Raw genomic sequence first — 26628 nt, 5'->3', positions numbered from 1 at the left:
AAAGATTTTGATGACACTTTAGTTCTACATTGGTAGTATGTTGAATTGCTAAGTACAGAGTTAAGCAGATTGAGAATAGTCTTCTATTTAAACATTAATGAAAATTAGAGAATGAAGCATTAACTCTAATTCCTTATCCAAATCTTATATAATTCATGAATAAATAAAGATCAATGATGGTTTTTGGAAGCAGACACCAGTTTTTAAAAATATTCTTTTATAAAATTATATCTGTGCCAAATCACATATCTGGGATTAGTTTTATTTAAAGAAACTTTGCAAAGAGTTATTTGCTTTTCTTCTATATATATATATATATTTTCTAAGAGGCACTGCTGGGCCACATTTTACATTAGGGAGAGACCAAGTTAGAGAATTTTTTCAGTAACTTAATCAAAATCACAAAGTATATCATGGGTAGGGCTGATATTAAAATCTAGGCATGATTCATTCCTTCTTTTCTAGTTTTCAATAAGAATCTTCAATTTTCATCACTATGTTAACAATCATACTTTTTATTTTGCTTTTCATTTGAAAGAAAAAAAGCCAAGTAATGTTTATTATTTTGTCTACTTAATCACCATTTCTCCTCTAACACTTCCTCAATATCTTCAAAGAGTTCTTGAAGTTTAAGTACAATGGTTTTAAAAGTTTGTTCCTCAGACTTTTGCATTCTTTTGCCTCAGCACAAACTGTAAGCATGTTTGTACTGCAGGTTCATAGACTGCCCACCTTGACATACTGAGCCTGCATATCTGGGGGATTAGTCAGGGAATTCTTTAAGGAAAGACTGAGAACCACCATTTTAGATGATAATTTTTAATTTTAAATTTAATTTAAAATTTAAATTTTAAAAAGTTAACTTCAATTTTGTTTTTTTTTTTTTTACTGCAATTTGTGAACATTAGTTTGGATTTCATTCTCAGCATAACTTTAACATAGGGTGAAATCTACTCTCTCCTTTGAAAAAATTAAAAGCTGTTTATTATTTTCTCCTATATTTTACATAATGGAATAAAAGATAGAAGAATATCAAGAAATTCAATAGAGAACTACTTCCTGAGTTTGCATGTATAATGAAAAATATGAAGAAAGTTACTATTAATACAATAATTATACAGGCATGTGTGTGCATATGTAATATATGTGTGTGCATATAGTATATATAGTATATATCTATACTATTTATATATATAATTCCTAATTATATATAAAATAATCATTATTTCTCTGGCTTATGTTGAATTTTATTTTTGCAAATGGTTATGCATTAATTACAAAATACTTAAGAACACCATTTTACCTTTCATAGCCTTTATAATCAAGTTAGCTAAAAGTTGGTATTTCTTACATAGTAACTTTATTACAAGATGTGTAAAATTAATATTCTCTTATATGTCTTCTAACACAATTATTTGTATGTAATATAATGAATACCACAACATGAGGAAACAGAAAAATCTACTCCGCCTTCATAATTTACAGATAAGATAAACAATTTTAATGAATTTGAGTTATTTTCCCACATATCTTGAAAAGTTTTATTGCATTGAATGTACCTTGAGTTTCGTTTTATAAGAGAAGTTGTTTCACCCCCAGCTCCACTGGGGGACAAGGGTCTTTAATGAAAAGGAATGGGACTGTGTATTGTCTATAACCAGCACACAGATGATGGGAATAGGTTTGGTTATCTAACTATCACTACTAGTGGCATAATTCCAGGAAATTTGTAAGGTGGCAACTCTGAACTAATCTTTGATTTACAGATTAGTTTGGTGAAAAATGCTGCATTAAATTAGTTTAAAAAATTATAAGACCACTTTTTCTTCAAGAGAATGTGCTAAGAAATATGAAAAGCATCTGATTGAAGGAGAGAGAGAGAGCACGAGAGACAGAGAGAGCAGAAAGACAGAGTAGCATATATACATTAATAGAAGAATGAGAGATCAGATTTAAGAATTTCAGCATGGTTCCTTGAGCATAGAATTGGCCTAGATGTTAGAATGACCTTACAACTTAAATGTTCATAAGAATTGTCTGTAGGAAATTTCCCGCAGTTCAAATGAAGTTCTTTTTTCCCCTTATTGCTATAAGCACTCTTAGACTAAGACCACCATTACTTTGTCAAGGCTCTGTAGTTCTGGGTCTTTTAATAAAAGGATTCTAAAATGCCTATCATACATGCTATAGTAGAAATGAGGTCACAAATCCATCACCATTATATTGATAGTTACTCTAAAGCTAGATGTGCTTAATTTGGTGTCCATTGCAGGTCTTCAAAAAAACCCATTAACAGACAAAGTGTTTTATATACAATGGACATTTTTTCTGGGGAAAAAAGCCATATATTTTACTAATATGATAGATTCAACAATGACTAATATAAAAGTATGTTATCTGAAGACTATTTACCCAATTTTATGCCAACATGTTTTAAATTTTGTTCCATGAATGTCCAGCCTCAGAATCCCCTGGAGTGCTTGCTTATAATGTAGATTTATGTCCTAATCTCCCATTTAATGGGTCATAATCTTGACATATGAGGCTAGAATCCATAGTTTAATAAACTATTCAAATATTTTCGTGCATAAGAAATGTTGAATACTACATGAAAGTAAAGTGAGTTTTCCTATACTTTGCATCAATTTCTACCCTCTGACAACAGAATATTTTTAAATGGTACTAGCTTCTATTCCACACGAATTTGAGCTAAATGTGATACTCATTTGGTGCTAACCTGTTTATTGTTTATGTCAAGCAACGAGAGTTAGACAAAAGTCATTAACATTATCTTGTATGTTTGATAAGTGGAAATGCAGTCAAACTTATGCAAAGTTCCATACATTTTGTATTGATTGGTACTTACTGTGGGAATAATTTATCCTTTAAAAAAATCAGTAATTTAAGAAACAGAGCTCTGCAATGCTAATCTTTCATTCACAAAAATTAATAATACTTCTAAAGACATACCAGGACATATTTTGCTTAGGTACTTCATACAATAAATTTCTTAAAGAGGTTACAGTGGATAGAAAACGTGACTGACTGATCAGGTGCTGTGGCTCATGCCTGTAATCCCAGCAATTGGCAGGCGGATCATGCAGTCAAGGGGTGGAGAACATCCTGGCCAACATGGTGAAACCCCATCTCTAATAAGAATACAAAAAAAAATTAGCTGGGCGTGGTGGTGCACACCTGTAGTCCCAGCTACTCAGGAGACTGAGGCAGGAGAATCACTTGAACCTGGGAGGGGGAGGTTGCAGTGAGCTGAGATCATGCCACTGCACTCTATTCAGCTTGGAGACAGAGCGGGACTGCATGTCAAAATATATTTTGACACACACATATATATATGGAAAAATGTTTTTTGCAATATTTATTGACATCAAGTAGATGGTTCTGAGGGAATAAGTTGGTGACTAAAAATGTGATGATCTATAAACAAGAGTAATGTTGTAGAAGTGGACTGGAGACCATTTCATGTATACATAGGAAAGACAAGAGGCTTCATTTAAAATTGTTTTCCTTGTGTTGCACCCATTCTTATTGCTGTGTATTTGAAACTACCCTAGAAACATTTGTTAGCTGATTATTTTTAGACCAAATGAATGCTTGTTCTGTTTTGTTTTAATATGTTCGTGTCTCTTGGAAGACTATCTAATTATCGTTAAAAATTAAGAAAATCAACTAAAGAAATCATTTTTATTTGCAATATTTTGTATTCTATTTTGTCCTTAGATTTATTCAACATTAAATTAAAATCACACTGAAGAATATTTTGTTTTATTTATAGACAGACTTAAATAAATTCATTTAAAAATTTTGTTCCATACCACTCTAAACTCATCTGTAATTTATTTGTAAGACAGGTACTGTAAATTGCCAGTTCTGATACGTAAAAGGACTGAAATCTTTATTGTATGACTTTTAAGGTAGCAATTCTATCACCTAAAATTCCTCTCACTATGCTCTAAATTCCTGAAGTTTACAAGTCTTATTTAACAAAAATTTGACACACTCTCAAAAGGAAATATGTAACATCAAAAATAAACATTTACTTAAATATTTGAAGAATTTTATTAGAGTAGTTTTTGAGCTCATGTTACATTAACAAAGAGAAAAATAACAATATCCTGGAAAGCTAAATGGGACGAGGTCTGGAATAAAAGTAGCAAGAGTTGAGGTTTTTTAAAAAACTGAACATTGATTTCCCCAAATACTAAATGTGAGTCAGAATAGAACCTGTTGAAATTATTTATCAAATTTAAGAATAAATGAGTTATTGATTCCAAGTAGCTGTTCAAATTTACAAATTTTAGCAGCATCATCTATGTCAGGGGTTGTCAAACTTTTTCTGAAAAGGGACCAGATAATTATTTTAGTTTTTGTGAGTGTTTCAGTCACTGTCACAACATCTCTCACAGCTGCTAAACACTGACATGGTAACATAAAATCAGATGTAGACATATGTAATTGAATGAATTTGGCTGTGTTCCAATAAAACTTTATTTACAAAATGGTACTGGGCAAGATTTGCCTTGTGGCCTGTAGTTTGCAGATCTCTGAACTAGATGAGATCTTGAAGATAACTACATGATAACTTGTTGGTGAATCAGTATGTATAAAAATGAATATAAAGGAGTTAGTATTAACATTTAAAGAGACCTCTGTTAGCTCTTGCATTCCTCTGTTTTTGGACCTGTCTCACTCAATAATTTCCATCATAAATTGCATTTCTTCACTTCTGGAGGAGTCAGAAAACACGCACACATATATATATAGGAATGAGCATCAAATAGTTGAAATATATATATATATATTCATATAACAGAAGTTGTTGAATGTAATAATAAGAATAATCTTGAATTCAGTAAGCTAGAATAATAGAACACATTTATTGTGGCTAAGCAATATAAGGATAATATAAAATCTAATAAATGGTTAGTACACCTAATTGTACAGGTTACATAAAGAAGGCATGACTTAAAACAACATTTGTGAATATGTACATATATTCACAAATTTTAAAAGCATAAGAAAACTTTGAAATTGTACTTAAAACCTACTCAATTTTACTCTCATTACTTACATTATTTTTGCTTTTCAGATTATTAATCTTTCTTTAAAAAGCTGTAAACCATTTTTCTAACACAAATAATTGACGTAAGTAACATACCTGTGCACTGAAATTGTATTGTGAGGAATAAACAAATAGATTCTCAAATTCAAGAATCTGTAAAATTCAGAGGTTATTAATGCTGATATTACACTTTGCTGATTTACTTATTGCATTACTTCAATCTGATTAGTTACTCTGAAATTTTTGCCAACTCAATTGTTACTCATCTTAGTAATAACTTCTGCTAACATCATTTCCTTGTTGAGAGTAAATTCCCTTTTCAGAAGAACGGTCCGTTAGGGGTACAAAATTTAAAATATATTTTTAAAATATACTAGAACTGCTAAAAGTAGGTGATGAATGATGTGCACTTATAATAATAAAATGATTTTTATTAAAGCTGAATTTTTTCACAAGACATGCATTACAACATACACTACAAATAAGAATGATGGAAGAACATAAATAAATAAATGATTACTATGTTTTATTTCTAGGAAAGAGATGATTAAATATTTTACACTTTTATGGTTGAAATTATTTAAGATTGTACTTTTAAAATCCAGTTTACTTTTATCTGAGCTTAAGGAGATGAAAAATATTGGTGTTTTTTTTTCTGAAAAATGCTTTAAAATAATATCTCCTGTAAAATTATAAAAATATATAATTAATATTAGAAATGTCATTAAATATACTATTGGATGGTATCTTGATAATTTTTATGAGATCAGTAGTACTGTTGGACTTTCATTTCTTAGATTAGTCTTTATTTCCTTTATTTAGATAAACATCTATTTAATAGTTTTACTCTGTATTTGAAGGAGAAACTTCATAACCAAATATCTCCTGTTGAAAATGTTGGTCTTTGAAAGTATTAATTTAGTTCTTTCCTACCTTCTAGTCTACATATCCCCACTCAGAGGAATATCATACACACACACACACACACACAGACACACATTAGCTATCTCACGCACACACACCTCCTTCTGACTTTTTTTTTTTTTTCATCCCTCAATACCATCAAGTAACTTTCTGGCTCTCCAGTGCCTTGTACTTGCTTTATTATTCCTTCTGGGAATATCATGCAGTGTTTTTCTCATCCTAGTCATACTTGAAGAACAATACATTCTCCAAGTAGTGTTACAATTCAATGTAGCTATTGAATTTATCACCAGAAGGAAAAACAAGAAAACAAGTATTTATTACTTCCCCTACAAAACATGCATGGAGCTGTCATTGAAAATCCACTAATTTTTACCACCTTTCTTTAGCCATGTCAACTTCCTTCCTAGATTATTAAAATGCCCTACAAGCTGACTGTCTTGCTTCTAACATTGCTCCCTGTTGTAAGTTGAATTGTATCCCCCAAATAGCATGTTGAAGTCCTAACCATTGATGTGGGTACCTTATGTGAATGTGACCTTATTTACAAATAGTATCCTCGTAGATGTAATCAAGTTAAAATGAGTTTATACTGGAATACATTGGGCCTTAATGCGGTGATTGTTGTCCTCATGTGACTCAGGAAATTGGGACACAGACACAAAGAGAAAACAATGTCATGTGAAGACAGAGGCAGAGACTGGAGTGACAGATGTACAAGCCAAGAACCTCAAGAGAGCTGGCAATTATCAGAAGCTTAGAGTTAGGGATGGATCATCGTCTAAAGATCAGAGAAATCTAGTCCTGACCTGTCAACATGTTGATTTCAGACTACTAGACTCCAGAAATGTGAGATAAAAAAATTTAATATTTTAAGTTAAAAAATTTGTGGTAATTTGTTCCTGCAGCCCGAGCAAACTAACAAGCTCACTTTCAGTTCAATTTCGTGGAAGAATAGAACCATCTTTTGATCCCATAACACAACCTCTCACTCAGGAGAACTCTGAGTGATTTTAAAAAGACACACCAAATATTGTCCCTTTTATGCTCAAAATGATTCAGCATTTCTATGTCATTCTTAAAATAAAAATGAATATATTATAATGTTTACAGGCTTATATTTGATCTGGTCCTCCATAAGTCTCTTGTCTTGATTTCATATTTCCTGTTGTGCTAACTGTTTTAAGCAACTAGCCCTATTGTTCCTAAAATAGAGCTGAAATTTCATTTTCAGGCATTAAAACTGCATTCCCTTGTTCTGGATTTTTTTACCTCAGATATTCACATGTGTGACTCCCTTACTTCAATCATTGTGCAGATTTCACTGTTTCTTTCTATCCTATTTTGATCAAATTTATGGCACTCAAAAATTTCATGAACTTTAATAATTTGTTTTTGTTCATTATTTATTATCTCTTCCTGCTGGAACATGTTTTTAAAGTCACTTCAATTTTCCTTCTCTGTTTCAGAACTGCTCCATTGAATACAGTAGCCACTAGTCACACGTGGCTATGGAACTGGTGGATACACATTTATTATGAGCTTGGCATGTAAAATATGCACCTTGTTTCAAAATATTCATGTGAAAATGATGTTAAATATGACATTAATATTTATTTATTGATTACATATGAAATGATAATATTTTGGATAATATGGTTATATATAAATAATTTTAACTTTATTTAACTCTTTTAAATGTGCCTTCTGGCAAATTTTAAACTACATATGTATTTCATAATTCTGGAGTGCATTAAATTTTTACTGGAAGAGTGTTGATCTAAATAAGCCTGATAACAGGTAAGGGAGAGAGATTAATGCTAAATGGTTGCTAATATGCTCATGCTTTCTGGGAAACACATACACTTTATGAAGGAGTTTCTGTATGTACATTTTTAAGGTAAACAATGTACTATTTCATACTGATTTCGATAACAAAGTCAATTAGAAAGCACATCTTTGGCTGGGCACGGTGGCTCAGGCCTGTAATCCCAGCACTTTGGGAGACCGAGGCGGGTGGATCACGAGGTCAGGAGATCGAGACCATCCTGGCTAACATGGTGAAACCCGTCTCTGTTAAAAGTACAAAAAATTAGCCCAGCATGATGATGGGTGCCTGTAGTCCCAGCTACTTGGGAGGCTGAAGTAGGAGAATGGTGTGAACCCAGTAGGTGGAGCTTGCAGTGAGCCGTGATCGTGCCACTGCACTCCAGCTTGGGTGTCGGGTGACAGGGCCAGACTCTGACTCAAAAAAAAAAAAGAAAGAAAGAAAGCACATCTTCATTAGAAATTGCTTATTTTATGATTCCAGTTTTGCAAATTGAAGTAGAGTAAGTATGTAAAAAATAAATATATGAAAAATGTATGTTGCCCAAAACAAAACACAGTTATAAAATTTTATCTTGATTTCAAAAGTAATGCTTTTATGTATTATTAAAATTTATACAATCTTGTATTAGATCACAAATGTAGTTTTAAAGTGTGTGTAGTACTTGAGCTGAGCTTTTTATTATCTGATAAATTAGAATATTACTACATCTTAAAAGGCAAGAAAAAAACGTTTAGTTTATTGTATGAATGGAAAGAGAAATAAATTTCTTGAGTTATTTATATTTATTTTATTGTAAGAACATAACATAAGATCTACTGTCTTGATTTTTAAGTTAACACAGTATTGTTAGCTACAGGCACCATGTTGTATAGCAGATCTCTAGGACTTATTGATTTTGCATTACTGAAATGTCACACTTATGGATGAGCAACTTTCCATTCTCCTCTTAATATGGTTTGAATTTGTATCCCAACCCAAATCTCATGTGGAACCTCTAATTCCCAACGTTGGAGGACAAGCCTACTGGGAGGTGAATGGATCATGGGGACAGATTTCCCCCTTGCTGTTCTTGTGATAGTGTGTGAGTTCTTATGAGTTCCAGTTGTTTAAAACTGTTAGGTAGGCCAGGCACGGTGGCTCACGCCTGTAATCACAGCACTTTGGGAGGATGAGACAGACGGATCAAGAGGTCAGGAGATTGAGACCTTCCTGGCTAACATGGTGAAACCCCATCTCTACTAAAAATACAAAAAAATTAGCCAAGCGTGGTGGTGGGCGCCTGTAGTCCCAGCCACTAGGAAGGCTGAGGCAGGAGACTGGCATGAACTCAGGAAGCGGAGCTTACAGTGAGCCGAGATCACACCACTGCACTCCTGCCTAGGCCACAGAGCAAGACTCCATCTCAAAAACAAACAAGCAAACAAGAAAAACTGTTAGGCAGCTTGCCTTTCTCTCCCTCTCCCTCTCCCTCTCCTGCCTCAGCCGTGTAGAACATGCCTACTTCCCTTTCACCATCCACCATGAATGTAAGTTTCCTGGGGCCTCGTCAGCCATGCTTCCTGTACAGCCTGCAGAACAGTGAGGCTATTAAAACTCTTTTTTATATATTACCCAGTCTCAGGTATTTCTATATAGCAATGCAAGAATTGACTAATACAGAAAATTGGTACCTAGGAGTGATGCATTGCTATAAAAATAGCTGAAAATGTGGAAGCCACTTTGGAACTGGGTAATGGACAGAGATTAGAATAGCTTTGTAGACTTGGAGGAAGACAGGAAGATGAGGGAAAGTTTTGGACTTCCTAGAGACTTGTTGAATGGTTGTGACCAAAATATTCATAGTGAAATGGAAATATTGATAGTGAAGTCCAGGCTGGGGAGATCTCAGACAGAGATGAAGAACTTATTGGGGACTGTAGTAAAAGTCACTCTTGCTATGCTTTAGCAAAGAGACTGGTGACATTGTGCCCCTGCTCTAGGGATCTGTGGAACTTTGAACTTGAGAGAGATGATTTAGGGTATCTGGTGGAAGAAATTTCTAAACAGGAAGGCATTCAAGAAGTGGCCTGGATGCTTGTAACAGCATATGCTCATGTGCATGAGCAAAGAGATTATCTGAAACTGATACTTATATTTAAAATGCAAACAGAGAATAAAAGTTTGGAAAATGTGCAGCCTGACCATGTGAGAAAAAAAAATAATAAATAAAATTCTGTGGAGGAATTCAAGCAGGCCTGCAAAAATTTGCATAAGTAAAGAGGAGTCAAATGTTAATAGCTGAGACAATGGGGAAAATGCCTCAAAGGCATTTCAGAGATCTTTACAGCAACTACTCCTGTCACAGTCCCAGAGGTCTAGGAGGGAAGAAGGGTTTCCCAGGCTGGGCCCAGGGCCTGCTGCCCTTCACAACACTGGGACACTTCTGCCTGTGTTCCAGCTATTCCAGTTCCAGCCAATACTAAAAGGGCTCCAGATATGTCTCAGGCTACTGGTCCAAAGGGTGCAAGCTGTAAGCTTTGACAGTTTCCATGTAGTGTGAAGCCTGCAGGTGTGCAGAGGGCAAGAATTGAGGCTTGGGTTTCTCTGCCTAGATTTCAAAGGATATATGGAAAGGTCTGGATGTTGAGGAAGATTTCTGCTGCAGGAGTGGAGCCCTCATGGAGAACCTCTACTAGGACAGTGCAGAAGGGAAATGTGGGGTTGGAGCCCCAACACAGACTCTCCTCTGGGGCACTGTCTAGTGAAGCTATGAAAAGAGGGCTATCATTTTCCAGAGCCCCAAATGGTAGGTCCGCTGACAGCTTGCATCTGGAAAAGCCACAGGTACTCAATGCCAGACTGTGAAAGCAGCTGTGGGCCTGTTCCCTGCAGGGCCACGGGGGTAGAGCTTCCCAAGGTCTTGGAAGCCCACCCCTTGCATCAATGTTGCTTGAATGTGAGATATAAAGTCAAAGGAGACTATTTTGGTGCTTTAAGATTTAATGACTATCCTCCTGGGTTTTGGACTTGAATAGGGCCTGTAGACACAGTCTTTTGGCCAATTAATACCTCTTCAAAAGGGAGTATTTACACATTACCTAGATCCCTATAGTGTCTTAGAAATAACTAACTTGTTTTAGATTTTACAGGGTACTAAGCAGAAGAGAATTACCTTGTCTCAAATGAGTCTTTGGAAAGTGGACTTTTTGCTAATGCTGAAATGAGTTAAGTCATGGGAGACTGTTGAGAGAAGGGGTGATTGTATTTTGCAATGTGAAAAGGATAAAAGATTTGGGAGGGGTTGTGGGGTGGGGGAATTATATGGTTTGGAATGGTATGAGATTTGGGAGGAGTGGTGGAGAAATTATATGGTTTGGATTTGTGTCCCTGACCAAATCTTATGTTCAATTGTAATTCCCAGTACTGGAGGAGGGGATTGGTGGGAGGTGATTGGATCATGAAGGCAGATTTCCTTCTTGCTGTTCTTGTGAAGATCTGGTTGTTTAAAAGTGTATAGTACCTCCCCATTCTCTCTCTTCCTTTCGCTCTGGCCACATAAGATGTGCCTGCTTCCCCTCCACCTTCCACCATTAATGTAAGTTTACTGAGGCTTCCCTAGCCATGCTTTCTGTACAGTTTGAGGAACGACTAACTAATTAAACCTTTTTTCTTTATAAATTATCCAGTCCCAGGTATTTCTTTATAGCAGTGCAAGAACAGACTACACCCTCCTCTATGGTCCTGGCAACTACTATTCTAATCTCTGTGTCTATGAGTTTGACTATATTACATACTTCATATACATTAATAACACAGTGTTTGTTCTTCTGTGACTGACTTATTTCACTTAGCCTACTGTCCTCGAGTTTCATCCATGTTGCTCAATATTGCAGAATATTCTTTTTTTTAATTGGATATTGCATTCCAAAGAAGATGAAAAAATGGCCAAGAGGTATGTGAAAAGATAATCAGTGCCGTTAATCATCAGGCATATACAAATAGAAACCACAATGAGATAATACCACAAACTTGTTAGGACGGCTATTATTAATAAAAAATAAAATTAAGTATTGGGGAGAATGGGGAGCAACTGGGACCCCTGTACTGTTAATGGAAATGGTGCAGCTTTATAGAAAACAGCATGGAGGTTCCTCAAAAACTAAAAGTAAAACTGCCTTATGATCCAGCAAGCCTACTTCTGGATATCTATCCAAAAGAACGGAAATCTTAATCCTGAAGAGATTTTTAGCACTGCTATGTTCACTGCAACGTTATTTACACTAGCTAAGATGTGAAAACAAACTAAATATTAATTAATTGACAGAAAGATAAAGAGTTATATTTGGAACAATAGGAATTAAACCTTTTTTATATTTACATTTCCTAAACGAATGCACTGAGATGAAGAATGCCTTAGTTTTGTTGATATCAAGCTACATGGAGCCATACTACAATATGTACCTTAACACAAGACTGACTACCAGTCAGAGGTGAAGACTGTTGTCTTTTACCAAAATTTATTTCTCCCATATTCTATTAGAGAATTATAACTGGAGATATAGCCATCTAATAAGGCTGTTTCCCAGCCTGTTTACTGTATGATGTGGGCACATAACTAACTTGTTGATAATAAAGTGATTATATGTGAAAAAATAAATAAATAAAATAAAAAATAAAAAACCAATTATATATGAAAATTTTGGGTCTGACCTTGAAAACATGAGTTACTCTTTCCCCCATATTGTGCTTCTCTTTTCACAGCCATGAAAGTGGACAATGGGAATTCCAGCTTTGGGACATCAGACAAGGCTTGTTTTCACTAAACTAACTGGACACTTGTCATTCATAAATTGACTATATATATATATGATTATTACTAGACAATGTGTTTTGTTTTATTGATCTCTATGTTAATTCTTACACCAATTTCACATTGTCTTTATTAGAGTTGCTTTATAGAAAGTCTCAATATCAGATATGAGTACTTAATATTTATTGTTTTCCATCATTGTATTGGATACTTGCATTTTTTAATTTTCCCATTTAAATGTTGAAATCAGATTGTCAATTTCTGACAAAATCATCAACTGGAAATGTGGTTTAAAGTATGTAAAATCTATAAATCAACTTGGAACCACATAAAATGATAAAATAATAAAATTTTTGATTTGTAAAGGCAACATATATCTTCATATATTTGGTTTTTTTCTCAATTTTGCCTTCAATTTTTATAGATTTTAGTATACACATTTTTCTCATAACCTGTTTAATTATGCCTAAGCATTTCATATTTTATTCTATTGTGAATTATGTCATTTTAAAATTTTAATATCCTGTTGCTCATTACTGTCCTCACATGTAAATTATTTTGCATATTGGCATGAAAAGTTTTGATACTCTAAACTCACTTATTATTTGTAGTAATCCATTATATAGTTTGCAGTTTTCTAGTCATTATGCTATTCACATATAAAATACACAAATATGATACAATTATATTTCTGTTTTTTCAAAGTCTGTACTTTTTATTTCCTTTCCTTGTTTTATTGTATTTCCCAAGATATCCAAAAATGTTCAATAAAAGAGATGATTCTACACCCTTGCCTTGATCAATCCAGTGAGAATGTATTCAGTCTTTTGCCATTATGTAAGATGTTAGGTATAAGTTTCTCACATACAGACTTTATCAGATTGAATAAATTTTATATTCTTTGCTAGTTTAGAGTTTGTAGTTAAATTTTGTAGTTAAAATTTGTAGTTAAAGTTTGTAGTTAAATTTTGGATGTAATTTGGTAATATTTGACCAAGGAATTTTGGTTATGTGCTTATAAATGTACAGTGCTTATAAATTTTGGTTATGTGCTTATAAATGTACAGTACTTTTTTTCCTTAATTTTTAAGTCCGGTTTTGATCTCCGTACAATTTTAATTTCAGAAGTTAAATTAGAAACGGTCCCTGACTTTGATTTTTTAAAAATTATTGTGTAGAATTTCCATTATTTGTTTATAATTATTTGTTAACCTCATATCTATTCATTTATTTTTTCAGTGATTTATCAAACTTATTGATATATATACAAATAATATGTATAATATATCTACAAATACATATTATATACACACACAGATGGAGAGGGAAAGAGAGGAAGAGAGAAATACTGCAAGAGTGATTGCATTTTATGTAAATGTTGCAATGCAATGTCATCAATGTTTTAAAAATGTTGCCAAATAGTATAAGAAAAAATACTATTATATGCTCTGTTACTTAATCTTATCTACTTAATGCTTTTTATTTGTTTAAGATTTAAAAACAGTAAATTCTATATGAAATTATACATACAATAAACAATATTTGCTGGAAGATTTGTCATTTCCGGATGTAGTAGCAGAAAAGAAATCTACTTCAACTGGGTTGGTGTTAGGCATAACATAACTTCTTAATTTGGAAATATTACACTAAACTTAAATTGAGAAAAGCTTTAAAAAGTAAATGAACACGGCCGGGCGCGGTGGCTCAAGCCTGTAATCCCAGCACTTTGGGAGGCCGAGACGGGCGGATCACAAGGTCAGGAGATCGAGACCATCCTGGCTAACACGGTGAAACCCCATCTCTACTAAAAAATACAAAAAACTAGCCGGGCGAAGTGGCGGGCGCCTGTGGTCCCAGCTACTCGGGAGGCTGAGGCAGGAGAATGGTGTAAACCCGGGAGGCAGAGCTTGCAGTGAGCTGAGATCCCGCCACTGCACTCCAGCCTGGGCGACAGAGCCAGACTCAGTCTCAAAAAATAAAATAAAATAAAATAAAATAAAAAAATAAATGAACACATTTTTGGTTGAAAATTTTAGTGAAGGCACTTAATATTTTATATTCTGAGAAAAAGAAGTACTTAAATTTTCTCTTCATTTTGTTAGTTTTCTATTCTTGCTCTAATAAATTATCACTGAGTGACTTAGAACAACACAAATTTATAATCTTACAGTTCAGGATGTCAGATGTCATACATAGGTCTTTCTGCACAGAAATCAAGATGTCAGTAGGGCTGAGTTAATTTCCTGTGGACCTGTAAGAGAATCCACTTGCTTGCCTTCTCCAGCTTCTAGAAGTCACTTGTTGTTTGTTGTTGTTGTTGTTTTGTTTTGTTTGGTTCATGAGTGCCTTCTGCCATCTTCAGAGCCAGCAACATTGGGCCAAGTCCTTCTGATAATGCTAATTCTAACTCTGTCATCCTATTCTCTGATTTGCTTTCAAAGATGTGTGTAATTACCTTGGGCCCACCCAGATAATCTGGAATAATCCCCCTATTTTAAGGTCAGCAAATTAACAACCTTAATTCTATCTGTAACTTCAATTCTCCTTTGCCATATATAAAAATACACATGTTTTAGGATCTAAGATGTAGATAACTTGGGAGCTCATTTTTTCTTCTTACTAAAAGATTAAATCATAAATGGATAAATAATTTTAAAATTAAAGTGATCACAGAAATAATAGGAAAAAAAGCTAAGTAAAAGCTCAAAAGAGTAAAAAAAAAAAGGAGTACTGCAATGATACAATAAGTGGAAGAGGAACAGAGAAGATGATTCTGTAGAGAAGGGTAACAGAAAAGAGGAGCAGACTTCACTCTAAATATTATGATAGAGTGAGAAACACTTCAAAATATGTTACAGTGTATCCTCTGAAGATTGAATACATATTAATGAATATATTGCTACTTTTGATGATAATAATGATAATTGAGAAGTAAATGATAACTTAAATAATAGTGATGGATGACTTAATTGACTCATATGTAAATTACATTATTCTTAATGAATTTATAATTATCACATTTTTTCTATTATATTTCTATTAATAAGATTCTGCATATGTGCACTATATTGGAACTGTGGGTTTCATCTTTCGTACTTTCTTTACTTCATCTTTCACAAATTACATGGAAACAGGAAAATAAAAGCGTATTCTAAAATTTCTTTTTATATGTTTAAGCAGAAGAAACAACACCTTAGAATGTGTCCTTAAAATGGACTTTCTCCAAATTATGTAACTTGAACAAATCACTTAGCCTTTTCCAATCCCTGCTATTGTATCTGTGAACATGGGAATAGCATAGTAAATTAACCCTCAATCAGTGACATCCCAGCAAGAAACATAGAATATACTCAAACTCAGTAATTGAAAGAGAGTTTGAGAAATTTTTGTTTTGATTAGAGTATAGCAAACTCAAAACTTTCTATGACACATAATTGGGGGTGGAGGGATGAGTAGATAAGGGAATATTCACTCATACAGCTATGCCTAAAGGGACCAAATGACTCAGTTAACTTGGCCCTGAACAAATCTTTGAGTGGAGAGGGCCACCTGATAGGAATTCAGGAATTGCAACTTTGAGTCCAGGGTCACAGTTAGCTCTTAATAAGTGGGGAAACATATGAGCCTGACCTCACTCTCCACCTTCTCTTCAATTGCCACAGGTGCCCATTGCCTCCAATACTTAATAATTATGTGACCTTAACAATTTACTCAACTTTCTTGTGATCTTAATTTCTTTAATAATATGTTTATTTTGATCTTTAAATGTATTCATATCTGCAACTTTATTAAAACTGTGATGAGTCCTTAAAAAAACTCGGGAATTGCTGATTGCAATTATTATTAGAAACATTATCATCACACGTCTCTTGGTTGTAGGGAATTGATTCAGAACACAACATTGGCATGTTTAGGGCATTAGATTGGAGAAACGAGAGGTAAATAAATAGAAATAAAATAGTTTATTCAATATTGAGTAGTTAATATATGTCAGGAATTTTGTAGGCATTGTAAATACTTCATGACACCGGGTACACTGGTAAATTAAAATTCAAGATGGTATATGGCTGAGTTGAACTGTGAACAAAGGCAGTTAAACTGGAATGTAAAATAATCAATTTTATATTTTTCTAAGATAGCTGCAGAAACAGCTTGTATGATGAATATAATGAAGGACAGAGTGACTTGTAAAATCGGTTAGCAAAATATATGACAGGCAAATCACATTCCTCTATAACAAGAGGACAAATCATTGGCTATCACCAATCTGAGAGCCAACATCTGAAAGAAGGCATCAGAAAAAATTTAATCAAAGCACAAGTGTCATACATTTTTAAAGTATAGTTCTTCCTTCAGAATTATTAAAGCTCTTCTTTTGCCTTGAGAATTTCACATAAAATGAATTCGTAAGAAGAATAAGGTATAATTCTTAGTTTCTTTTGTGAGCTATATTGATAGGGAAGATTCATTTATATTGCCAATGCATTATTTCACAAATCTCTCATTTGAACATTTCAAGTAGAATAGAAAGTTTAAATTAACTATATTGTTACTTAAAAATGAATTTGATTAATATGTGCTATCTTTAGAGTTCCAAAGGATCTGTATAGTTTTATACAAGAAAGATGGTCCTTGAGACTTAAAAAAAAAAAAAAAAAATGTAATCAAGTAGAGGGTGAAATTCTTCGTGCCTCACTCTTCACTTGGTTTCTGCATTTTGTATGCGAAAACCAGCTCACATACATACATGAATCCTATTTCTTGGAAGGTTGTATGTGGCTGTTTGTCAAAAGTTATAATGTCGTTAAAGAGAAACACATTGTATAGCACAATACAAATTATTATGATGCAATGTGGAATAATGAAAAAAGAGGTAGCTTGGATATAATCAGCCTGGGTTTTAGTTTTTCCTGAGGCTTCAGATATTTAACATAGTGGTTTACTTACGAGGATCCTAAAGCTAGACGGTGGAATTTGAATCATGTTTCCACAACACATGCCTATACGTGACAAACATGAGCAAGTTATTTTTCCTGATTTTATCTCAGTTTTCTCATCAATAAAATTGTCATGATGAGCATTTAATATAAAACACAGGTAAGACTTCTTTTTAAAAGTACGGTAAGTGCCTGTCAAGGTTGCTTTCATTATTGTAATTATTAATATAAATATTTTAGTATTCTATTTAGAAGTCTAAGTTATGGAGGCCTCCTCCCCTCCACAGATGCTCTCAGTCTCCATCACTGACTGCCTTTGTTTTCTTAGACGAGTCACATAACCCTTAAGCAATGTGTCTTCATTCTGAAGTGAATATAAAGGGATTCCTAATATTTAGTATCTTCGCAACTGTCAAATTATCTAGTGATTAGAAGAGAAAATAAAACACAACCTCTTTGCTATCAGTGTTGCTGATATTTTAAGAGGAACTTGTGAAGAAGCTGTAATGCTCCCTGAAGTTGGCAAATCTGCTGGGACTTGACTTTCTGCTCAAAGTAAATTCTGAGTCTCTGGTTGTCTGTGGCATGTTATTCATCGCCTGATGGATGACTCAATGTTTAAATGGTAAGGTCATTGTATGCACACATACATGCACACAAGTACACACACACTATAGAGCCACAATTATTTTGTTTTGCAGACTCGGGGTATTTTGTAGATTTTTTTTTTTTTTTTAATAATGAAGCTGTGGTATTAAAACTGAAAAGTTAAATGTAAAATGTAACAGTTTGTCACAATTACGTTTCATATTGGCAGGTGTTCTGAACTTTCTGTTTGATAACTAGACATATAAATTTCACTTCTTAAAGCTTTGCAGCCAATTTAAGGGCTCATTTATTTCACTGACAGCAAGATGTATGTGCAGCCTAACATACTGGATGTCTGGGGCCAAAATCGGCACTTCGTTGCTTGCTTGTCTCACAGGGAGTAAATAGTAGCAATTTTTCAGCATAGGCATGCTAGCACAAGGTGTTTAGCAAATAAATGAGCATAAGATGACCTGTGGTGTCCTGAAATTACTAAAATTCATGAATAATAAAATGATCTCTAGATTGTTAGCAGAGGGCTACGGCACAGGCTAATTTGCAGCCAGTGAAGCTTTACAGGATAATTTATAACTTTTGAAAATTTAATGACTTCATCAATTTTTACCTATTTTTTACCAATATAATCTCCTGAATACCACTTTCAGCTATGATTTCCTCATAAGAAAATATCTAAGTCACCTACATGTTTAGGTTATTAAAATTAAGGTGGCTTTATTTATTTAGATTTTTTGATTGTTTTATATAATTCTGACAATAATAGGGAATAAAATTTGAGTGGGTTTTTGTGTGTTTTGTTTTAATAAGAAAATTTGTACAGAACAAATATTTAATGATTCTATGTAAAGAACTTTGCTATGACATACTACTTAGGTAGTTTGTTGCTATAATTTTGGAGCATATTATTTCACTTTTGACAATTACATTTTTTATGTTAAATTCAAGCTTCAACACCAATTCGTGTTTTCTTTGCAAACTTCATGGAAAAAAAAATTACTTAAAAATAGAAATACATATGCACTCTTACACTAAACACTACTTGGGTAATATTTTTTAGTTCTTTTAAAACAATAAATAATACTTGAATTTTAGCTTTATGTTCACCTACTAAAGACATATGATTTCTTTAAAATTCCAGAATGTGCCAGTATGTATGTTTTGTTTCACAACATATTTACATTTTATAGCTCAGTGCCTTAGATCAGTTATTAGATTGCATTTAGATTATGGCTTTATGAGTCTATTCATTATTTTTATTTTCTGAATTTTCTGGTGGCTAAAACTTTTATATCATTGTCACAAATATGAATAATACAATTTTTATAGACAGAATGTTGTATAGTATAGACTTCTCTCAATAATGTAGAATTTGTTCAATGAAGATAAATCTGGTTATGATGTGGAGCAAAGAGTATTTTTCTACACTGTCTAAACAGGTTAGACAGCACATAAAGTGATATAGGCATTATCAAAATGGAATATGTACATAAAGCAATGAAACTATTCTAATCTGTGATACACAAAAAAGTTGAATGTAATTTGAAATGTTTGCAGTTGTATTTGGAACAGTGATACTACATAACTGTGGTATGTTGGTGTGTAGACCTACATTTTATACTGTACATATATTTAATGACAAGTATTTGTTTTTCTGAATTGCTCTTACTTTTTCTACTAGCATTTAATATAATGGAAGGAACATAAGAAATAAAGTAGTCCAGGCCGGGCGCAGTGGCTCACGCCTGTAATCCCAGCACTTTGGGAGGCCGAGTCCAGTGGATCACAAGGTCAGGAGATCGAGACCATCCTGACCAACACAGTGAAACCTGTCTCCACTAAAAATACAAAAAATTAGCTGGATGTGGTGGTGGGCACCTGTCGTCCCAGCTACTCGGGAGGTTGAGGCAGGAGAATGGTGTGAACCTGGGAGGCAGAGCTTGCAGTGAGCCGAGATCGCGGCACTGCACTCCAGCCTGGGAGACAGAGCTATAAAGAAAGAGAGAAAATGAGAGAGAGAGAGAAGGATGGAAGGAAAGAAGGAAGGAAGGAAGGAAGGAAGGAAGGGAAGAAGGGAGGGGAGTCCAAATGTCTTATTTATATTCTTGCCATTGCATTCCCTGGATCTCAGTTTTCTTATCCATAAACATGACATACTAATTAAAGTCATCATGACAATCTTGACTTCTGTGAGTACCATACAGTGCATGTGACAGCCTTAAAGTACTCCAATTATAATTCCCATAAAACAAAGAGACTACTGGCTAAGTGAAGAATTCAAAAATAATTATGTTGCAAATATGTCAACAAATTGTGAAAACAGAGAGGAAGAGAGAGAAATTTTTAACCTGTTTAGAGATAGAGCAATCTATTTTAAAGTGAATTATCCTAGATTATGTTTAATAACTTATTTTTCCATTTGCCAAAAGTTATTCAGTGTAAATATGACTTGTCAGAAAGAGATTTTAGAGTCAAGAGGATCAGAGTGAATTATTGACAGTCCAAAACTGAGTGTGGATATTTACTTGCCTTTAGCTTATTTTTTTCATAGACAAACTGAGCTATTTCAAGGTTCTGAGTTGAGATGGACAAATAAATGTGATATATAATTGAACAAGTAATATGTATTGAGAAATGTATTCTACAGGAGAAATGAACTTGCCAGTATAATACAATAAAAAACTTTGATGAAAAAGAAATACTATCACCATCAATTTGACCAGTTTAACATAAATTAAACGTAGTTTGGTATATGGGAACCCTTACTTAAAGCCTCACCTGTTTTTCCTATAAGCAATTTTTCATTTTCTTTCTTTTACTGTCTCATTAATTTCCATTATTATTTTAAATATTGCTGTGAATAGTGAAAAATGGATATCAAATTGAGAGTCAGAAAGGGAAGAGCAACTAGAAACAGAGAATAGGATCAATCAGAGAGCTCTCATTCCATTTATTACCTCTCAGTCTTTTTTATCTTGTCTTTATTAATATTTTTTTAATAGCTGAACGTTCCTTCCCATTATCAAACCTTAGCTTCACTACTAAAAAGGGGACTGTGCTTACTTCTTGTATTTCAAATCTTATGAGAAATTTTGGTTTGTTTGGCTTGGACGATATATTTGCCCTGTGGCTACTGGGCAGGGTACTGCAGGATACTAGTCCTTAATTAGCAGTAAATGATACAGAGTCCAAGGGAAGACTGACACAAGTTTCATTGTTTACCAAATCTGTCCAATTCATCTACTTTCTATCAGGATGAATAATTATCTAGGATCTTTCAGGCCTTCTCCTGGAATGTAAAATGTATTTATTTTAGAAATTTTCATGTATTTCACAGTCCAAATCTCCTTGAACTAGAGGTTTTCTAGAATGTTGAAGATTAGACATCCTTTTGACATAGTTGAGGTTTTTCTGTAATCATACTACAACAGATTTTACCTCATGAAATTTTTTGGTAGAAGGCCTATGCTAAATAACCTGCTTAGTCATTATCTATAAAACTAACATCTCTGCATGTAAAGGCTCTCACATCTGAACCACTAGGTAGAAGAGATCTATTTAGCTATCCTAAGGGCAGAGGCTAATCCTGTAGACTTGGCAATGACTTCCAAGAAGTAGACAACTAAAGGCCAGAGTGCTGGCATGACTCACCAACCTGGGAGTTGCCATTTTCTTCCATGTTGTGTCTCATTTGAGGACAAATTCTTATTGGTCAAGTATGCAAAGTAATTGGAGATGGGAACGCCTGTCTATAGTTATTAAATGTTATAATATTTCCATTCTGATTTGTATAACACATTTAATTTTTAACATATGCCCTGAATTTCAACATTTCAACTGGCGGTAATTTAGTTAAAAAAATATATATATATATACACACACACACACACACACACACACACACACACACATATTATATATAAACATAAATGCTTGGCTATCTAGAATAGGTGAATAAAGACACTTTTATAAAACTGCATGTCTTTGTTGATATTGTAACCTCTTATTTTTCCTACAGTAACTTTAAAAAGTGAGAATATTAATATTATCATATTCTGACTCCCCTAAATATCCACTGTTGATGGGCATGAGGTCAAAATAACAAGGGATCAAAAATATGGTCAAAGTCCTGAAAGATAATATCAATATTGTAATTTTCCGAAACCTGAAGTTTGCTGATTCTTAGTGCCCTTATCTTATGTTGGCCCAAAGTTCCACATTTTAGGTTTAGTAATTATTACTAAATAACATTTAGTAATTCACCATGATATTTTCAGTTAGTAACTTCTGTTTTAATTACGATTAGTTTATTTTAAAAGTGGAAATCATAATACAAAATCTATGTGCAAATCCGGTAGAAAAGGGAAAAATTGTAGTCAGGCCTAGTTGAAAACGGGGAATAGGAATTTACATGCCCCAGAGCTTCACTATCTTTCTGTGAAAGATTTAAGGTTGACCTTCACTTTTGCCAATGGAGGAAAAAGTGCCATTATTTTCTTGGTTTCAATTTGAGGGCTATCTAAAATAGGACCCTTCTTTAGTAGCCATTTAACTTCTGACATAATTGTGTCCTTGTAGACTCTTGGTGTTGTTATATTTATTTTTATACAAAATTGCCTTTTAGAGTGTCAAAATGTCATGCCTCAGAAATAATATGTTTATTAGTTGCTGATTATTAATTCTAGTATTAGATTTGCACTAAATTACCACTGTAAACAGAAGATGAGGATGTGATATGTTAACATGGAAACTGGGATGATTCATTTAGCAATTTACTACTTCAAAACAAAACAAAAGAACCCTGTTGGTTATATGTTTTATACTTTCATATACATTGCTTTTTAAGTTAAGGTATGTGTCTTTCCCCTCATGATCTCTGAGTTCCCACTGGCCTTATCTCTTTTATTTAAACAAGTATTTTTATTAGCTAGTTGATGAACACATAATTTTTAAAGAGTTCTCATTCTAATTTTATGAATATTCAATAAAATATATTATATTTCCAAATGCTACTAATCTTTTTAGCAAATTACTTTAAGCTTATTTATACATTTTTATGTGAGAGCAATTTAATAAGCTAATGTTCACATAAACATAAGTTAATGTGCATATGTAAAATTATAAAAGTTGCAACATAACATTCATTGCTATTTTAAAAAATAGTTATCTATGCATTTTGCAACACCTATATTTTTGTCACCTGATAAAGACTTGTATTATAGCAACATCTGAAGATATATAACAAATAGTGCTAAAATAAAGAACAATTTTGGGGTCCCATTTTGAGCTATTGAAGTTAACATCTCTTTGGAAACCATCAATTATAAATCATGTAAAGATAGTCATGAATTACCTTGAGTTTCCCTATCTGCAGGATTAGCTATTTTTGGCCTCCCCTCAAAATAATTATTTAATTTAAAACTCCTGAGATTGTCAACTTCTGTTACTCCTTACACAGGTTACTTATGTGCCAAGATACCAATCTCCTTAGTTTTCCCATCTCTGCAGGCCCTGGGCTGGTTCCTTGATGTACGTAAGAAAGTATTTCAGTTTCTCACAGCCTGGTATATAAACATTATTATTTTCTATGTATAATCTGCTTCTTACCTCACCCCCTGCTCAGGAAAAAAAAAAAAAAGATGTTGAGGATTACCTTCTTAAGTTATGTCGAGTGACACTGAAGAACAATTTTGCTAAGCTGGCAAAAATGGTGTCACAGGATTGACAAGGAGGGAGAAGAACTCATCAATCTGTCTGGAGATTATGGTGCCTTTTTCCACATCTACGTATTTATTTCTAAGAGAAGGTATTTATAAGCAGTTGCAGAGTTAAAGCAGGTTAAATTTAATGGCTTTTACATATTGACTGACACTTATTTTGTACACAACAAATATTCTTATCCTTATCATGCCATTTTAAGTAAAATATGTTGTATTTGGTTTGGAAGGTTTGGTGGTTTCTTTGAGGACGGGTGATATCTTGGTGCAGTTCGTGGTGGAAGAAAGGTCAGCAGAAATTATCATATGTAAGCACCATTTAAATTCTCTCTACTCTCAAAGTTGAGGGGAGATAATGAATCATTTATTCACCAGGTTAAATCTAAGATTTGCAACATGGAACTTTCTCTAAGTGAGGCTGGATCCCACTTTTTTGCCCTTTAAAAATGTCTTGGATATATTTACAGAGCTTTTATTTTTAATCTAGGAAAATTTGAAATTTAAAACTTTCACCAATTTTCTGACTGATTGATGAATCTTTGGGTTAATTATTTCCCTTTGACAAGTTGCATTGATAACTTCACCTGTGAAAAGAATATTCATAAATGCTGGATAATCATAATAATTGAAATAAACCAATGAATTACACTTAGAAAATTTAGCAATGTTCTTGGAATTATTCTTAGGAACACCCAATTGCCTTCATGCTGGTCAGCCATACGAGCGACATGCAGGTACCAAAAAGTACTTTTTAAAAGTTTTTATCTTTTTTGAAAGTAAGTAAATGATAGAGATGCAAAGTGAGTATGCATGGCAATTCTTTCAGTCACAGGGTTCAGTGATTTGTCCCACAAAAAAATATGGTGTTTACATCCCTTTGTCCCCCAGTTAATCCTCTTCAGTGAAATTAATTTATGCATACCTCTAAATGACTCCTTGCATTTGAAATTATACCTGATGTTTGGAAAACAGAAGTTTGTCCTACCTTTTTGTTGTTGTTGTGGTTGAGACAAAGTCTTGCCCTGTCAACCTGGCTGGAGGGCAGTGGTACAATCTCAGTTCATTGAGATCTACACCTCCTAGGCTCAAGGGATCCTCCCACCTCAGCCTCCCCAGCACCTAGGACTACACGGGTGCACCACCATGCCCAGATAATTTTTTTTTTTTTTTTTTTTTTTTTTGTAGAGATGGGATTTCACCATGTTGTCTAGGCTGGTCTCAAACTTCTGGACTCAAGGGATCTGCCTGCTTCAGCCTCCTAAAGTGTTGGGATTACAGGTATGAGCCACCATACCCTGCCTTGTCCTAACTTTGAAAAGTTGTCATTTGCTATCTATTCAACTACTTTCCTTTTCTCTGGCATAGGGCCAAAAGCTCCAAGCATAACCGTTCCTCTTTATTCATCGTAACAGAGGAGTTATGCTTCTATTTGTAAATCCTTATATTCTCATTCCTGAAATCTCCATGTGTTTTTTCTCTGCAGGCTGGGAATGAAGCAGTGGCATCATGTCACACTTCCCTTGAAAGGTGGTAACGATATAGTCATGACTGTTTAACTTAAATGCACTTTTCTCAAATCTTCAGCAACCCTCTTTCTATAGCCAAGATAAAGGTGATGACGTGGGTGAACATGTCAGTTTCTTACTATACCCTGAACATTATAGCACCTTCCTTTTGAATCAGTTACCTTGGTACTTTGTACCTGTTTATTTTTTTTCAAGTCTGTGGCCTTAGTGAAAGTGAAAATGAAATCTTTACACATGTAAAATGATAAATTATATCATATGCCTTAATATGCTATTAATATTTAAAGGTCATTGTAATTAATTACATGTAGTTTTATCAAACTTTCACCATTCCCTCCTTTCTTAAATTTCTCATTTCTCAAGCATAAAAAAAAAAAATTGACCTTGAGATTACAGCACCATATGTTACAGAAATAAAAGGAGCTTTTACAGTGTAGCTGGTAGCCTCTTCCTGAAGAAACCTATGTCCAATGACTTCTTAATACTGGGGTAAAAGAGCCTGGCCTCCATGTTTCAATTCAAAACAGCTGTAAAAAACCATTCCAACTGCAGAACATAGAGGCAAGTTGAGGGCTTTTCTGAGACCTTTTCACAGTTCACATCCAATCTCTGGCCAATCCTGAGTCTTTCCTTTGCTGTCCTCAGAGAGAGAAATCCTAAATTGACTCTCTAATCAACCTCCTGTATGTTGCCCCTCTCACTTGCTTCTTGGAGAGCCCAAACAGTGGCATACAGTCAGTGATCACAAAATACAAACCGCACAATACTCGCAGATGAGGTTAAAGAAAATCTTTAAATGATTTGAGGACTCTTTGAGAATATCAATCAGAATGCGTACTAAGGGAAAGCAAATCACTGTACCATCTATGTTAAAAGTTTAAAATATATCATTTTCTTTAAAAAGTATATGAAAACAAGCATAAACAACTTAATACGTGAAATGTTATGATAGAACATAAGGTCCTAAATTTCAGCAGTTATTTCAATGCAATATAAGTGAGAATATATTCTCTGTCATGAACATATTTAAAGTAGTAACACAGTTTTGGAAGTCAAAATTGACTGTGTTTACATAAAAAACACTCAAAACCTTAACCTGTTACAAGTGAATACATGATGGTTTTAATGTATAAAAACACAAAAATAACATCCATAACTTGAATCGCCCAAAGTAAAAGGATTTCAGAAAGAAAAAAAAATAATCACCGTTGCCTATAAAAT

At 33.7% G+C, this 26628-nt stretch overlaps 1 long non-coding RNA gene across 1 annotated transcript in view; it reads left to right on the top strand.

Moving 5' to 3' along the window:
• Positions 1 to 7559, top strand: part of LOC105495751 (uncharacterized) — an 81707-nt gene extending 74148 nt beyond the window's left edge. The window contains exons 4-5 of the long non-coding RNA XR_011615146.1: positions 6648 to 6853; positions 7474 to 7559. This is a non-coding gene — a long non-coding RNA (uncharacterized lncRNA). The remainder of the gene's footprint in view (positions 1 to 6647; positions 6854 to 7473) is intronic.
• The last annotated feature ends 19069 nt before the right edge of the window (positions 7560 to 26628 follow it).

The sequence above is a fragment of the Macaca nemestrina genome, chromosome 16 (genome assembly GCF_043159975.1).
Source record: "Macaca nemestrina isolate mMacNem1 chromosome 16, mMacNem.hap1, whole genome shotgun sequence".
NCBI classification, from domain to species: domain Eukaryota; kingdom Metazoa; phylum Chordata; class Mammalia; order Primates; family Cercopithecidae; genus Macaca; species Macaca nemestrina.
Note: the sequence above shows the minus strand (reverse complement) of the source record. Positions and strands in the feature narration are given on the sequence as shown.